At 34.5% G+C, this 17,893-nt stretch overlaps 1 protein-coding gene and 1 non-coding gene across 2 annotated transcripts in view; both read right to left on the bottom strand.

Moving 5' to 3' along the window:
* Positions 1 to 17,893, bottom strand: part of CDH9 (cadherin 9) — a 169,248-nt gene that overhangs the window by 93,559 nt on the left and 57,796 nt on the right. The window lies entirely within an intron of this gene.
* LOC122202726 lies at positions 8,577 to 8,683 on the bottom strand. Its single transcript, XR_006194847.1, has one exon. It is a non-coding gene; the product is annotated as a U6 spliceosomal RNA (small nuclear RNA).

The raw sequence follows: 17,893 nt of genomic DNA, 5'->3' as shown, positions 1-17,893 counted from the left end.
TTAATCATATTTTTTGTTGATAAGTAAATACCATCAGATGCATTATAAAGTACAATATTTTAAATTTGCTTTAACTTTGATTTTGTAATCAGGGAATTCACTTGAATCTTGTTAACTTTAAAAACTGAAAATTGTTTTATTATTATTCCCTTGTTCCCATAATTATATTTCAATTGCATTTGTGAAAAAAGGCTGTTGGCTATTTGTGAATCCAAAAAAAAAAAAAAACCAAAACAAAACAACAACTGTGCATTATTGTAATTAAGTAGGATGTTCAGTATATAAAATCCACATCTAAACTAAATTATATCATTATTTCTTATCCCTATAGTGTAAACTCAGATAAAGTATTTTAATAATTCCAATCATGTCTTTCAGGTAATTTCTCAAATGAAATGTAACTATAACACAATTGTATACTTATATCTTATTATACTGTTTGTAATCAACAAAGTACTTCCACATAAATTAACCATTTATCTTTTTAGAAAATTTGGATTTGGTGATATAATTTAAAATTTTTTCAGTAAGATATATGAGGATAAGAGAAATGAAGAAAGCTGTTTCTGATTACACAATTATTTTACGGTTTGGGCAAAAGTCATATACATGTTATCTGATTCCTTGGCCAGTGATCTTTCCAACATAGCATTGTGTTTTGTTTTACATAGATAGATAGATAGATAGATAGATAGATAGATAGATAGATATCGATGTATATATCAGTTGGAGAGACAAGTCTGACAACTCATTTAAGTGACACAAATGTAAAGAACAAATTCTATGAATTTAAATAGACATTAAAATTAGTCTTACATAATCAAGGAACTATTTAGGGCTATATGTTTTAACATGTCTATTTTTCACAGTAATTGATGATTCTTCCATTTATTATCTAAATGTATGTAGGCATACATATGAATATATATAATTGATTATTGGGTTATCATATTTATTCAATACATATTTAAGATCTCTAAAATCATTTATTGATTTTTTTCAACAAACTCATATTCAATTATTGTCACATTACAATTTGAGATTTTACACTTACCTGAATGATGTTGTACATGATTTCAATAAAAACAGAAATTGTTGGAAGAAATAAAAGCTGCCAGGTTTGTATAAGGATTTCTGAATAGTTAACATAAGTAAACTCTCAGCTTTAAATATTTAGTTTTAGGTCTTTAGAAAACTGGCAGTATAGACTGATATCAAAGAGAAGCTCTTGAATCAGGTTTTGCCAGTGTCCTATCAAAATAACAATGATAACAAATGTATGGCCAACTAATCTTTGACAAAGCAGGAAAGAATATCCAGTGGAATAAAGGCAGTCTCTTCAGCAAGTCGTGCTGGGAAAACTGGACAGCGACATGCAGAAGAATGAACCTGGACCACTTTCTTACACCATACACAAAAATAAACTCAAAATGGATGAAAGACCTAAATGTAAGACAGGAAGCCATCAAAATCCTAGAGGAGAAAGCAGGCCAGACCTCTTTGACCTTGGCTGCAGCAACTTCTTACTCAACACGTCTCTGGAGGCAAGGGAAACAAAAGCAAAAATGAACTACTGGGACCTCATCAAAATAAAAAGCTTCTGCACAGCGAAGGTAACAATCAGCAAAACTAAAAGGCAACTGACGGAATGGGAGAAGATACTTGCAAATGACATATCAGATAAAGGGTTAGTATCTAAAATCTATAAAGGACATATCAAACTCAACACCCAAAAAACAAATAATCCAGTGAAGAAATGAGCAAAAGACAAGAATAGACGCTTCTCCAAACAAGACATCCAGATGGCCAACCAACACATGAAAAAATGCTCAACATCACTCATCATCAGGATAATACAAATCAAAACCACAATGAGATACCACCTCACACCTGTCAGAATGGCTAACATTAACAACTCAGGCAACAACAGATGTTGGCGAGGATGCAGAGAAAGAGGATCTCTTTTGCACTGTTGGTGGCAATGCAAACTGGTGCAGCCACTCTGGTAAACAGTATGGAGGTTCCTCAAAAAATTAGAAATAGAGCTACCCTATGACCCAGCAATTGCACTACTAGGTATTTGTCCAAAGGATACAGGTATGCTGTTTCGAAGGGACACACGCATCCCAATGTTTATAGCAGCACTATCAACAATAGCCAAAGTATGGAAAGAGTCCAAATGTCCATTGATGGATGAATGGATAAAGAAGATGTGGTGTATATATATACAATGGAGTATTACTCAGCACTCAAAAAGAATGAAATCTTGCCATTTGCAACTACGTGAATGGAACTAGAGGGTATTATGCTAAGCGAAATTAGTCAGAGAAAGACAAATACCATATGGCTTCACTCATTTGAGGACTTTAATATACAAAACAGATGAACATAAGGGAAGGGAAGCAAAAATGATATAAAAACAGGGAGGGGGACAAAACATTAGAAACTCTTAAATATGGAAAACAAACTAAGGTTTGCTGGAGGGGTTGTGGGAGGGTGGGATGGGCTAATGGGTAAGGGGCATTAAGGAATCTACTCCTGAAATCATTGTTGCACTATATGCTAACTAAATAAATTATTTTAAAAAATAACAATTATAACATTGTACATAATAGAATATAAAGACATATATAAAAATAAATAATTATATATATATATATATATATATATATATATATATGTAATATAAAGAGATGTAAAGACCGTATTTCCAGAATTTTAGAAAGATAATCACAATCTATAAGGTTAGTGAGACTAGGTTAGGAAAATAAATAATGGTTGATAACTCCCTGTTATATATGAAAAATGCATTGACTTTCAATTAAAAGAATAGGCACTTTTCCCCCAGTGTTGGTCCCCTGAATGGGGATCACAAGGATCAAAACTTATGTATAATCTTTTTATACCCCCTTTGAAGTTTGTTCCGATACTATTACATCTATTCGATATATAACAGGGCTGGGAGGGAAAGGAGACAATTTAGGGGGTATTATTTTGTATATATTTTAATTTGTAGATATGCCTTATAAGCAACTTAGTGTGAGAGATGGAACAGCTAAGTGAGAGAGGTCCATGTTCAGGACTTGTTTAAAATGTTGGCTAATGAGGTATTATTGGTGTGTGGGGCAGGTAGAATTTGATAGTGTCATAAACAAATGACATTTTCAGTCAATATGTTCTTAAAACACTAGAAACTAGATTAAACATTTCCACGTTGGTATGAGGAAATGACATAATATACAGCATGAAATTGGGCTATACGAAAGCCTATGGGAATCCACAGCATCCTATCACATGAGCACATGCAATAACACTTTCGGCTGAGGGAAAAACACAAAACAAAACAAAACAAAACAAAACAAAAAAACACCTCACCAAGCACAACAGAGAGTCTGTGAACAATGTAGCAAGTCAGATGAAGCGAGGGCTTTATGTGGGAAAGAGCAGTTCAATTTCTGTAGGAGACAGAAGAGCACTTAAGTCTCAACACATCTCACAATCTGGTGAACTTCTTAAATACATGAGAAAAGGAGGGGGAAAAAGACAGCAACAAGCTTTATAGAAAATGAGGCAGTATCATTGATAAATAAAATATTCTTCTCAAAAATAAACTTAAAAAAATAAAAAAGTTTAAAGAAATGAAAATATTCTTCAGAACTCGTAACAAAGTAGTGGACTTATGTAAGTATTTTAAAAGAAGCGCCAATGAATTGTGGGCATGTATTCATTCACTGTCTAAGAAAAATCATGCAAACACTGTTCTAGACACTGATGATACAGTAATGAATTAAAGTACCTTACCTTGTAGAAATGTTAGCAGAGGACAAATAGTCATCAACAACAACAAACAAATAAAGTGGCAGACAATTCCAAAACTTACTATAAATTTACGCTGATCAAGGCAGCATGATTTTGCCAAAAGAATAGACACATACAATTGAATAGAGTACAGAATTTGATCCACAAAAATTCAGTAAACTAATATTTGATAACAAGGCAAAGGCAATTCAGGGGAGAAAAGATAACTTTCTCAACAAACTGCATTCTAGTTAATAAAATTGCTTCTCCTGAGGATATAGGTTAACAAGTCTCATGCTGCTACACATGTATACTGACACTGAACAATTAAGTAAATAGATGACAGATATTGGGAGTCCGTCTTCTTACTATTGTTATGGGAATTCTCAGATAAGCAAAAGGAGGAGAACAGTGAAATTCATGTGGTGATGGATTAGAATTGGAGGCATTAAGAAAAAGTTGTATACTTTGATATAGTTACAGATGGCTACATATTGAAATATTTATAGAAGTGTGCATATGTACAAGTTTGTATAGAATATTTGTTCGTTTGTTTGTTTGTTTTTCTGTCAGCCAAGATGGCCTAGCGCATTGCCACCCAGTACCAATAAACCTAGCACCCAGATCTTGGTTTCTAATACAGTTTTCCAATTAAGTGAACCAGAGCTCCTTGGGGGAAATAGCTGACTCTAGGACTAGACCAAGAAACATATAAGATGAGCTGGGAGCATCTTGCAAGGTCTGGAAGTAAAGGGGTGCTTAACAAACACACAAACACCAAAAACATACCATTGACAGAGGTATTTCAAAAGCTCACAGAACAAAAAAAAAAAAAAAAAAAAAAGTCTCAATGGCCAAAACTGGATTAATTTGAGCAAGAAACTAAAATATTACATTATAATTACATGGGTAAAATAAATATCCATGCATTCAGATTGATATAAATAAATGATTTAATCAATACATGAGCGAGGAAGAGAAGACAAATCTCCCTTAATATGAGTTCCAAATATTTATATAGAAACTCTGCCCTCAAGCAGGAAGATTCTACATTCCCACTACGTAAGTGCGTGATGTACATAGTAACTTCCTTCCAAAGAGTATAGTATGAAAATTGGAAGAAACAATTATTCTTTTTAACTTTATTAATTTATTTTGAGGGGAGAGGGGCAGAGAGAGAAGGGGAGAGAGAGTATCCCAAGCAGGCTCTGCACTGCCAGCACAGAACCTGACACAGGGCTCGAACCCATGAACCCTGAGATCATAACCTGAGCTGAAATCAAGAGTAGGACACTTAACCGCCTAAGCCACCCAAGTGCCCCAGAAGAAACAAGTACTTTTATTTTATTTTATTTTATTTATTATTTATTATATTTATGTATTTTTTGTGTGTAGAAACCTGAGAAACATTATCTCAGCCAGGTATCAAGGTCAATATCAACAATATAAAATCAAGCTGATGTTAAGTACCCTTGACACAATATCAGGAAAATGGTACTTTACCTCCGTGGCCTTCTCCTCCAAGCCAGACTCAGGCTAATTACAGAAGAACATTAGACAAATTCCAATAGAAGGCCTCCCAACACAATACCTGGCCAGTTCTCCCCAAAACCAGCTAGGTCATCAAAAGCAAGAGAAGTCTGAGAAACTGTCTTTGCCAAGAGAAGCCTAAGAACACATGACTACTAATGAAATGTAATATCCTAGATGGAATTCTGAAACAGAAAAATTATTAGATACACAGGAAACCTTAATAAAGTATGGACTTCAATAATAGCAATATATCAAAATAGATCCATTTATTATAAAAAATTATATATTATACTAACATCATATATTAATAGTAAATGGAACTAGGTAAAGCATGTATTGGAACATTATGTTCTGTGTTCTTTATTTTTCTGTGAATCTGAAACTATTCTAAAAATAAAGTTTAAGAAAAATAAAGTGAGTTTAACAGGTAGAGGGGATAAATTATGTGTGTTGGGGGAGGTTCTGTTACTTTTGATAATATGATCAAAGAAGGGGATTCTAGATTACGGTGATATTTGAGCATAAAGCTGAAGGGACTTAGGGAGATAGTGATGAGGATTTCAATGGGAACAGTGTTCCAGAGAAAGGAACTAACAAAATGCAAACACTTAGCAGGGAAGGGGTAGGGGAAGAAAGCATGTTCATGTTAGAAGCCTTCAGGTCATAGAAAGGACATAAATGTACCTACAGCTGAGTGAACAAGGGGATAATTCTAGTCTATGAGATTCAAGAGGCAACAGACTTCTAGAGTCTTACAAGCCATGATAAGGAGTCTTAACCTTCATAATATTGAAATCACAGGAGGGTTTGTGGCTGCGGAGGATCCTGACATAACTTAATGTTAAATGGTAACTCTGACTGGCGTATGGGAAAATAGATTTTATAAGGAAAGAAAGGAGACAGAGAAAATGGTGAGGTGATCCAAATAATCCTGATAAGTGAATGTTCTCATTGGGATGAAATTAACAGAAGTGGAGTAGGTAGGAATGAATCCAAGGCTTTGGCTTGAACATCCGATTAGAGCTGCCATTTGCCCATTAGAGGCGCTAGAGAAGTTCAGGTTGTATGAGGAATTAGGGAATCAAGGTTTTGATTTAGAACATGCTTTATTCAATATCCAAGTGGAGATAATCCACATGCATTTGGACATTCAAGTCTGGAATTTAAGGAATTGTCAGGACTGACTGAGACTATTGAGTTTCACCAGTGCATTCCAGGGTTATTAAATCCATGAGAGTGGTTGAAATTACACATGCAGTACAAAAATAAGAATACAGTTTCAGTCTCAACGGAAGGTAAGGAAATGCAAATTTTATAATTAAGGTTTAAGGTTACCTGGCTTAATATTTGACAATGAAAGCCAAAATCTGAAAAAAGCAAGGATAGTACTGAGTGCTGTTAAGGCATAGCAGGGTGGGCATAGTCCTTGGTATACAAAAAGAAGAATATTATTAATGATGAGAGTAAAATGCATAAAATTTTGTTGAAAGTAATTTGTGAATAAGGATCAAAGCCTTAGAATGGTTTACAGTGTTTAATGAATAAAATTCTAAGAAAGTTTCTTAAGAAATTAGGCATTTGAAAGAGAGGCTTGGGTATAACCATATTTACCAAAGCAATGTTTAGTATTAGATGTACTGGACCTTTTTATGTTTGCACCTCCAGACGCACTCTCAGTTCTTACTTTGCTCAGTGCAGCAGGAGATAAATTTGTAGGAACTGTGTCAGTGGGCTCACTGGTCCTTGGGTGCATTTAGCCGGTGTGAAGCATAGGCAGCAGATGATGGGTAGAAGGAGATGGAGGTAGTCTTCACACCACACCCTTAATGGCCAGTTGCTTTTCTTTACAATGAGCCACAGCTTCTTTCAGATAGCTGGTGCTCTGTTAGAATAACCGGTACTCTCTAGGAAGTAATGTCTACTCAGGCGCCTTCCTCCTGTAGATCCAGGAGGGGTAACAAGTTTATGCTGCTGTGAATTCTGCCATGCCACCATCCCTAGTTAGTGCCTTTAACACTGCCCTCACTGTCTATTAAACCAGTCTCAGTCAATGAGTATGTCATCTGTTGCCTGTAAACATTCTGACAGAAACATTGGAGAAATTTGGAAATGAACTAAATGTCTATGAAAGGGGAAGGGTAAGAAAGTCATGCAACTTACATGCAACATAATGACATGATGAAGTCATCAGAACAATCTACATATTAATTCTTCTACCAAATATATACAAAATGCTTACTCTTTTTCTAGGCATTTTTATAGGTGAAAAGAATAACAGACTCCTTGAGGAGTTTGCATTCCAGAAATATAGTCTTACATACATAAAAAAAAAATGTTTATTTATGAAACACCCCGAAGAGATTGCTGACATTAGAAGTAATGTTTTCTTTGTTCCCTGTATCTATGAATCTGTTTCTACTGGGCTTTGGTTGTTGTTTGTTTTGTTTCCTAGATTCCACATATGTGTGAAATCACACAGCATTTTTCATTTCTCTGTCCGACTTATGTCACTTAGTAAAAATCCCTGTGTGTCCATCACAAATGGCAAGCTTCCATTTTTTATGGCTTAGTAATGTTCCATTATGTATGAATATACGTGTGTGTTTGTGTGTGTGTGTGTGTGTGTGTGTGATATCACATCTTGAATTTCTTCAATAATATGTCATCTATCAGGGAAATTAAAGAGAAACTTATTTTTATATCTCAAATTTTTAATTAGTGGAGAAGGTATAAGTGAATTTCCTGCCTGTGGTTTCACGTCAGCTTCCAGTGACAGAAATGAACATCAGAGTCTGTCAAATGCAAATTAATGAGTGTTTCACATGCCATCAGCCTACACTAAGTATTTCTCATTTAAGAAAGAGTGAACAGTGCTAAAAATTGTCCATATTTAACACTGTATTTGATTAGACAGAGATTGTTTCTTGAGTTAGGTCTAGAAACCAGTAGTTCAGACAAAACTGTTGGCCTGCCTATGTCTTAGAGTGGGAGGGGTGAAAATGGGGACAAGAGGGTGTAGTGGTAGGATGTGCTTGGCAGTCTGGAGGAGAAGAAGGGAAGTTAAATAGCTGTGGAAGAGCAAATTATAACGTAAATGTCCAGACATTTATAATAATTTTCACAGTGGAGACATAGATAAGTTAATATTTTAACTATTCAATGTTTTAAAATTTTTAATTAAATATTTTAAATATTTCAAATATTCACGGGTATTATGGATTTCATTTTATTTATTCTTATTATTTTTGAATGTTGAATGCTTAATGAATTTGTGTGTCCTCCCTGCACAGGAACCAAGCCAGTCTTCTCTGTATCGTTCGAATTGTACTATCTGTACTGCCAAGGCGAGCACGAGAGAATATTTTGGATTTTAAAAAGGAATTTCAGTCTTTTTGTTTCATGAAACTTTTTGTCAATCTGATTACAGGATAATGTTTTTAAATCATTAATTAAGATATGAGACATAAGTATTAAAAAGAAAATCAATCCCAGGGCGCCTGGGTGGCTCAGTCGGTTAAGCCTCCGACTTCAGCCAGGTCACGATCTCGCGGTCCGTGGGTTCGAGCCCTGCGTCGGGCTCTGGGCTGATGGCTTGGAGCCTGGACCCTGTTTCCGATTCTGTGTCTCCCTCTCTCTCTGCCCCTCCCCCGTTCATGGTCTGTCTCTCTCTGTCCCAAAAATAAATAAAAAACGTTGAAAAGAAAAAAAAAAAAAAAAGAAAAGAAAATCAATCCTATTAAAATACAGCTACCAAAACATTTTAAAAACTGATTTTGGTTAAATAATATATATGCTTCTTGATTAATGCAATAAATTACAAAACCCATCAGCAGATCTATTAGTACCATGGTGTCAAAGAAAAAAATGAACATACGAAGCACTTAGTATGATATTTAATTCCTACTGAGGATAAAATCACAGATACCTCTAATACTTCTGTGTAGTAATACCCATAAACATAATTGGGAGGGGGCGCCTGGGTGGCTCAGTCAGTTAAGCGTCCCACTTCGGCTCAGGTCACAATCTCGCGGTATGTGAGTTCGAGCCCCGTGTCGGGCTCTGTGCTGACTGCTCAGAGCCTGGAGCCTGTTTCAGATTCTGTGTCTCCCTTTCTCTCTGTCCCTCCCCCGTTCATGCTCTGTCTCTCTCTGTCTCAAAAATAAATAAATGTTTAAAAAAAAATAAAAAAAAATCATTATTGGGAGGGATGCTAAATTTCAGTTCGAGAATAGTACAAATATTGATGTAATATATTTTCAGTTTAAATATATAAACTCTATGTTAAGATTTCTTAGAACTACTTACAAAATTTTAAAAAAAGACTTAAATTTTGAAGAATATGTAATTTTATAATAACATTAGGCAGAAGACTGGAATGAACAGTAAACCTACGGGGAGGACATATGGATTAAAATTCTGAGTTTGTCACTCTCTTAATGAGCTTAGGCAAGTTTATTAACTAGGTTTTATTTTCATTATATCTGGAATGGGAATCATAAGCTTATCTTATACAGAGATAAAATGATTAAATAAAATCATGTGTATAAAAAGAATCTGAAATATAGTAGATTAATAATATATAATTATAGTCTTCCTTTCCTTCAACCTGAAACTATTGATTAGTTCATTAAATAATTATATTCTATTAATGTGCAATAAAGCAATATGCATTTGCCTGGGAAACTATAAATGAGACTTGAGAAGGTCATTGTAAACTATTACAGTAACCATTTTAAAGGCATAAGCACATCCATGGTTTATTAGAAGTGTTAATCTGGAGTCTGTGGTAGACACTGTGTGTTCCACACGGATACTGTTTACCAAGCCAGTCTACTTACTAGCCAGCTGTTGTTAGGTATGGCTGCTACCTGCTTATAGCTAACTCCTTCTGAGAAATTTTCTGGACTGATGAGAACCACCAAACTAGGGACTTACTCCACTCACCACTATCATCAGTAACAATGAGGGGCAAATAGATCCTTTGCCTCAAGGTGGGTCAACTGTATTCCAGAGTCTTCTCTCTGTGGATCAGGCAAGGCTATACTCAATCTGAGAATATGTCTCTATGATCTTTCTTTTTCCTGCTTTATTCCCTTTTATTACAGTTATCTCCTGAGAAGCACATTTTCAATCAATCACCTATATCCAAATCCAAGTCTCAGACTGGATCTAGGGAAGCCCGTAAGATTGTACATATATAGTCTGAATGAACTTCTACTCTGTTAGAAGTGAGCCATTCAGTTTTTTTTTTCAAATATTTATTTGGTGCCTACTTTTGCCAGATGCATAGCACACTTTAGATGCTTGAGATGCAAACAAAGACTTCTGCCCTTGTGTAACTTACATTCAAGCCGGAAAAGATAAACACTATCCAATAAATGTAATAAATATGAAAACAGTAGAGAGAAAGTATTCAGTGCTATTGAAAAATAGTAGAGCAATATAGGGGAATCTGAATATAGGGTCTGGGGAAGGGAAGAGAGGTGAAATTCCAGGTTGGCCTCATTGGGAAGGTGTTATTTGAATAAAACTTTGAAGTAAGGGGAACTATACAAGTAGATATGCAAGGGAAATATTTTCAGCCAGAGTAAAAGCCTATAGCAATGGAGTGCCTGGCTTGTTTTAGTTGTGTCTGAGAAAGATAAGTGAAGGGGAGAGTATAGGAAGAGAGGAAAGAGTGAGAGTAGGAGGTTTTTTTATGCCAGAAAGGAAAGTATATTAAGAGGTAGTGGCATCAAGCCAAGTGATCAAAACTATGGGGACTGGAAATTGACCATTAGATTGAAACTATAACCTTCACTATGTAATTAATATATTGCAATGGTTTTCGAATAAATATATATTTTCTTTTACCTGGATTATTCAAATGGCCTCTAAATATTCAAATGGTCTAACATGTAATTCCTAGGACATGCTACAGTCTTTGTTAGTGACAAATAAATTTGCAAATATCTTTCTATCTATCTTGATTTCACTTTTCTGTGAAGTTGGCCTGGGAAACTGTTCAAATTTTAAGACTCATACTATTACAGCTTATTGTTTGAAAGCATTAACTTTGGAACTTGGATGCCTGGTTTCAAATCACAGCTGTCCTAGTCCTACCAGATGCCTTTGAACTTCTTATTTTACTATGAGTTCTCCACTTACCTTGCTGTGCATGTTGTATTATTGTGGGTTTTTAGGATGCTTTGAGTTAAATTAGCTGATACCCATAAAATAAATGATATATTTTCTGGATATTCTATTTCGAATGGACTATTTAATGCAATGATAACAGTATATTAAAATAATGTTTCTCACACACACAGCATGTTTATCATAGGTCAGTTAGTGAAGATGGTTCCACCTTATCTTTTTTTCCCCCCCCCTCAGGATCTCATTTTCAATTCACTTAGGCCAGAAGTTCTTTTATTTTTAATTTATTTCCAGTATAGTTAACATACAGTGTTGAATTGGTTTCAGGTGTACGTTACAGTGATTCAACAATTCTGTATATTACTTAGTGCTCATCAAGAGACGTGTACTCTTAATCCCCTTCACCTATTTTACCCTGTCCCCCACCCTCCTCTCCTCTGGTAACCAAATATTTGTTCTCTATAGTTAAGAGTCTGTTTTTTGGTTTCTCTCTCTTCCCCCCCCCCCTTTGTTTCTTTCCTTCAATTCCACAAATGAGTGGGGCGCCTGGGTGGCTCAATAGGTCAAGTGCGTGACTTCGGCTCAGGTCATGATCTCCCAGCTTGTGAGTTCAAACCCCATGTTGGGCTCTGTGCTGACAGCTCAGAGCCTGGAGCCTTCTTCAGATTATGTGTCTTCCTCTCTCTCTGCCCCTCCCCTGCTCAAATGCTGTCTCTCTCTCTCTCTGTCTCTCTAAACAATAAAAAAAAACTTAAAAAAATCCACATAGGAGTGAAATCATATGGTATTTGTCTTTCTCTGACTGGTTTATTTTGCTTAGCATTATACTGTCTAGATCCATCCGGTTGTTGCAAGTGGCAAGATTTCACTCTTTTTTACAGCTGAATAATAATTTATTCATGTATACATGTATATATATGTACACATATATATAATTATTACTATTATATGCCCATTCATCTGTCAATGGACATTTGGGCTGCTTCCATAATTTGGCTAATGTAAATAAGTCTGCAGTAAACATAATGGTACACATGTACTTTCAAATTAGTGTTTTCACACTCTTTGGATAAATACCCATTAGTGTGATTACTGGATCATATGGTAGTTCTATTTTTAATTCTTTGAGAAATCTCCATACTGTTTTCCACAGTGATTGTGCCAGTTTGCATTCCCACAAACAGCGCACGAGGGTTCCTTTTTCTCTACATCCTCGCCAGCACTTGTTTCCTTTTTTTTTTTTTTTTTTTTTTTTTTTTTATTTTAGCCATCTGACAGGTGTGAGATAGTATCTCATTGTGGTTTTGATTTGCATTTCCCTGATGATGAGTAATGTTGAGCATCTTTTCATGTGACTGCTGGTCATCTATATGTCTTCTTGGGAGAAATGGCTATTCAGGTCTTCTGCCCATTTTAATTGGATTATTTGGGGGGGTTGGTTGAGTTGTAAAGGCTCTTTATATTTTGGATACTAACCTTTTACAAATATGTCATTTGCAAATATCTTCTCCCATTCAGTAGGCTGTCTTTTAGTTTTGCTGATGGTTCCACTTCATCTTTATCAGAATTTCAGGCTAAGGGAGACAGACATGCTTCTCTCTCTACTTCCACCTTTACCAAGGCAAGAAAAAGTAACTTTGCAAGTGACATTCAGTCATTTAACATCTCCACACACATCAGTTTACACACTTCAATTACACTCCCTTTTGACCAAATCAGCTGAATTTGTCTAACTTCAAAGGTACTGGTGAAATACCTTCCTAGCAAACACTCAGAAGTTAGAAATATCTGGTAAATAACATAGATGATTATGACAATTCAAGCCCTCATTAACCAAATATGAGGCTGATTCTTCCTCCTGGAGAAAAATGTGCAAAGATACCACTCACAAGTTCCATACAGACTTGTCATCAAGTTCAAATCGAGGGAGTGTAGAAGAAACATAGCATGAAGTAGTTTCTATATCAAATCTACATGAGGCTTCTCATGACCAGAGATTAAAAGATAGCATGTGACACAGGGGCAGCATAAGTGCAACAAGTTTTCTCCAGAAAATGATGGCTGTTTTGAAATCCTGTTTGCTTGTCCTACTATTCTGACAGTAGAGTATTAAGCCATAATTAGATCTTATTCTCCAGTTTTGTCTCTTGAGAGGATCTCCCTTATCTAGTAGTCTTTGTGCCTCTTCATTTTCTGGAATTCTTTCATATTTGTTGACCTCATGGACCACTGCTGAAGAAGGCAGAGTGAATAGTATCACTCTTTGCAAGATGAGCAAATTTCTTAGCGAACTTACTGGCCATGCAAGTTGATGGCCCCAGAATCATCTTAACCTCACTCAGACCCAGAGTTTTGGATCTGGCCTGGCAAGACAGTTCTTAAAAACTAACTCCTCTTTTTCTTTTTGGCTCCAGTTAGTTTCATGTGTCAAGTGTCACTCCATAGAAATATGTTCCATTTAAACGTACTTCTTAGATTTTTCTATATTTATTTATTTCCTTACCACTGCTCCACAGGTCTTGCTGTGTCTACTTCATTATAGGTTTCTTAGTCTTATTAGGTTTTACTGGACAAAACATAGTTTCAATGTCTTTAACATGAGACAATTTATCTGGTATAAGGATGTATTGAGAACCAAACACTTAACTGGGTCCTTAATTTTGCTGACATAATCTGTTCAGAAGTTTGAAAATAGCCATGATGGTCATTCTTTTGCTTTGCTTTCTGCTACAAAAGTTTCAATCATCCATTTTCAAACCAAACTATTATTTCTTTTAAACAAGGAGCATTGAAAAAGTTGGCTCTTTCACTCAACTTGTTGGTCCATTTATGCCATTTGCATTTCTTCAAATATTTTGCCATCAAACTGACAATAATGCTCTGAATTTATCTGTTTTCTAATAGCATTTTGACAATACAGGCATGGTGTCAAATATGCCCTTCAATTACTCTGATTTCCCACATTTTCCCTTAGGGCTACAAGTTCACTGGGTCCAGGATCTGCGTTCCAAGTTACGACAAATATTACGCTCTTCTATGAAGTGAATTTCCACCTCTTGATCCTCTGATTAGGCTTTCTTTATGGCTGGATAGCCAGGAATTAAGTTAATGCTACAAATTTTAGGATTTCTTATTGTTTTTAGGACAACATATCACCTCTAGTAGATATTTATGTACCTGTCATGCTATAGTAATTTAAAACTTACAAAATTGCAGTAGCTTTAGAAACAAATGCATACTCAGAGTATATGACCACTGTTCTTGTCCTGGGAGACTGTAATAAACCTTATCACCAGGAACCCAAGGCAGGAGAACTTCTATCACTGTACTCCATGACTGCCAAGAGAAGACAGAGGAAACATGGAGAATCCCATGTTGGCCCTTAGGCCTCCCATGCAGAAGAGACACATTTGCACCCACATTTCAGTGGGCAAAGCAAAACATAACCATGGTTATGTCTAAATTCAGAGGTAAGGGAGTAAAACAATCTTATGATGTGTTTGGAAGAGAGAAATCCAGAAATATTTGGACAAGAGTTCTGATGATTGCTTCAACAGCCTATGAAAATGCTTGTTCTGGGTTGAATTGTTTCTGCCAAAAAGGTATAGTCAACTCCTCACACACGGTACCTAAAAATGTGAACTTATTTGGAAACAGTCTTTGAAGATGTAATCAAGTTAAGATGAAGTCATCCTGAATTAGAGTGGACTTTAATCCAATAGGTCCTTATAAGAAGAGACACAAATATAGAGTGAAGAGGGCCATGTGAAGGAGGAGGTAGAGACTGGAGTTGTGCTGCCATAAACCAAGCTATCAGAGGCTGGAAGAAATAAGGAATTATTCTCCACTAGAGTCAGTGGACAGAGTATAGACCTGCCAACACCTTTATTTAGATGTCTGGCCTCCATTGCTATAAGATAATACATCTCAATTGTTTGAACCTACCCAGTTGGTTGTGTTTTGTTACAGCAGCCCTACAAAACTAACACAGTGCTAATTAAATATAAATGTTTATTATCAATTTGTAATATTTCCTTGAATTTATCAGGTAAATTTAAAAGATTCTTTTTTCTGTTCTTCAACATCATTAAATCCATAACATTAAGGACAGAGAGTTAACATGAAGGATTTTTAAGACCATAAACTTAGAATTGTTTTGGAAGGCTGTCATATAACTTTTGGTAAGACACTAACCTTCTCTATGTCTCAGTTACTTACTTTGTAAAACAGTTATAATAATAATAATACTCATTGGTTGCTACTAATTCTCTTAAAAGGTTAGAAAAATTTTCAGTTAAGGTTAGATATTTTTAAGTTACTTATGACTATTTTGACTATGATTTTTGATTTTTGACTATAATTTGAAATTGGAATAGGGGTTTTTTTCATCCATATATTAAATCATCTTGCTCAATGCAGAGCACAAGATTAAAAAATATGTTTACTGACTAAATAATTTAAGTTAAATACTTAATGTTCAGTATACTGAATTACATATATTTTATTTTTTTAATGTTTTATTTATTTTTGAGAGAGAGAGAGAGACTGAGCTGTCAGCACAGAGCTCAATGAGGGGCTCAAACTCGTGAACCACGAGATCATGACCTGAGCCAAAGTTGGATACTCAACAAACTGAGCCACCCAGGCGCCCCAACATATATTATTTTTGGAATTCCTTCTTAAAAAGTAATGTAATGTGGAAGAAAATTATATGAAGTACTCTAATATTAAAGTATGAAATCACATATAAATCATGACCATTTATATATATATATAGTTTTATATATATATATAAATTTATATATATATTTATATATATATAAATTTATATATATATTTATATATATAAACATTTATATATAAATTTATATATATATTTATATATATAAAAATATATATATAAACATTTATATATATTTATATATATATTTATTTATTTATATATTTATATATTTTATTTATTTTATTATATTTATTTATTTATTTATTTTATATTTATTTATTTATTTTATTTTTATTTTTATATTTTTATATTTATATATTTATATTTATTTATTTATTTTATATTTATTTATTATATTTATTTATTTTATTATATATATTATATTTTATATTTATATAAATATATATATTTATATATATATTTATATATATTTATATATATTTATATATATATATTTTTTTTTTTAATTTGTTTTAATGTTTGTTTATTCTTGCGACAGAGTGTGAACAGGGGAGGGGCAGAGAGAGAGGGAGACACAGAATCTGAAGCAGGCTCCAGGCTCTGAGCTGTCAGCACAGGGCCCGACACGGGGCTCGAACCCCCAAACTGTGAGATCATGACAGAACTGAAGTCAGACGCTTAACCGACTGAGCCACCCAGGCACCCCGTGACCATTTATATTTAAGCATTTCTCTAATAATCTATTTTTAAACATATATATTTACTTCTAAAATGTGTGTGGTTTTTAAATATATATTTTTATGTTTAAAACACTTATACATATTTTTTTTTTCTTTTTCCTCAGCCTATATGAATAAAAACACCAGCAAAATTCCATTTATTTTCTTGAAATGCACTGTGAAATGAACTCTGTCAGATCGATAGTAAGGATCTTGGCACCAATGCCAATTTAAATGTTACTATAGCAATCGCCATGGTTATGTTTTCAATTAGTGATACACAGTCACAGCATAACATGGATCTAGTGTATCATTTGGTAACTTCAAAATGGATCTACAGATTATTTGATTTTACCAGTCAAATAAGAGCCAAACAGGAAAGAAAGAAAGAAAGAAAGAAAGAAAGAAAGAAAGAAAGAAAGAAAGAAAGAAAGAAAGAAAGGTGAAACAAGCAACAACCATGGTCTATTCCTAGGTTTCAAATTTCAAATATTCTCTAACTAAAGTTTAAAAGTATTTTAAATCCATTAGCATGTTTACGTTTGCAAATCAGCTATATAAGCACAACACAGTTACAAAAAATTTTACTTAATGAGTCATTGTCAAGATACTTTCATTAAAAAATCCAGGGTTTATATCATCTGGAAAATCTATCTGAAAATAAAGTTACATATAATAAATAGTTACTATTAAATCTCATGGAGGGAAGGAAAATAGAGATGATAATAATATAACACTCATTCATTATGGATCTATCCAGCATTTATTAAGTACATGTCATGGACCAGACACTCCTCACAGCTTTGGTAATCATTCATTCTGTTTTGAGACAGCCTATGTCTTTCTCTTTCTAGTCCACTGGAATTTTTCCACCTCCATCGTTAAGTTTCCTGGGGCTATTTAGCCAGTGAAATTTGGGTGGGTGTGATGTGTGCTCTATCTGGGAAGAACGTTTATGAACTGCTGCGGGATCTTTTCTCCTCTGCCATACCAAGTATGGCAAGATTTCCCAGCCTAGGACCCC

The sequence above is a fragment of the Panthera leo genome, chromosome A1 (genome assembly GCF_018350215.1).
Source record: "Panthera leo isolate Ple1 chromosome A1, P.leo_Ple1_pat1.1, whole genome shotgun sequence".
Lineage (NCBI taxonomy): Eukaryota > Metazoa > Chordata > Mammalia > Carnivora > Felidae > Panthera > Panthera leo.
This window is presented reverse-complemented; position numbering and strand designations above follow the sequence as displayed.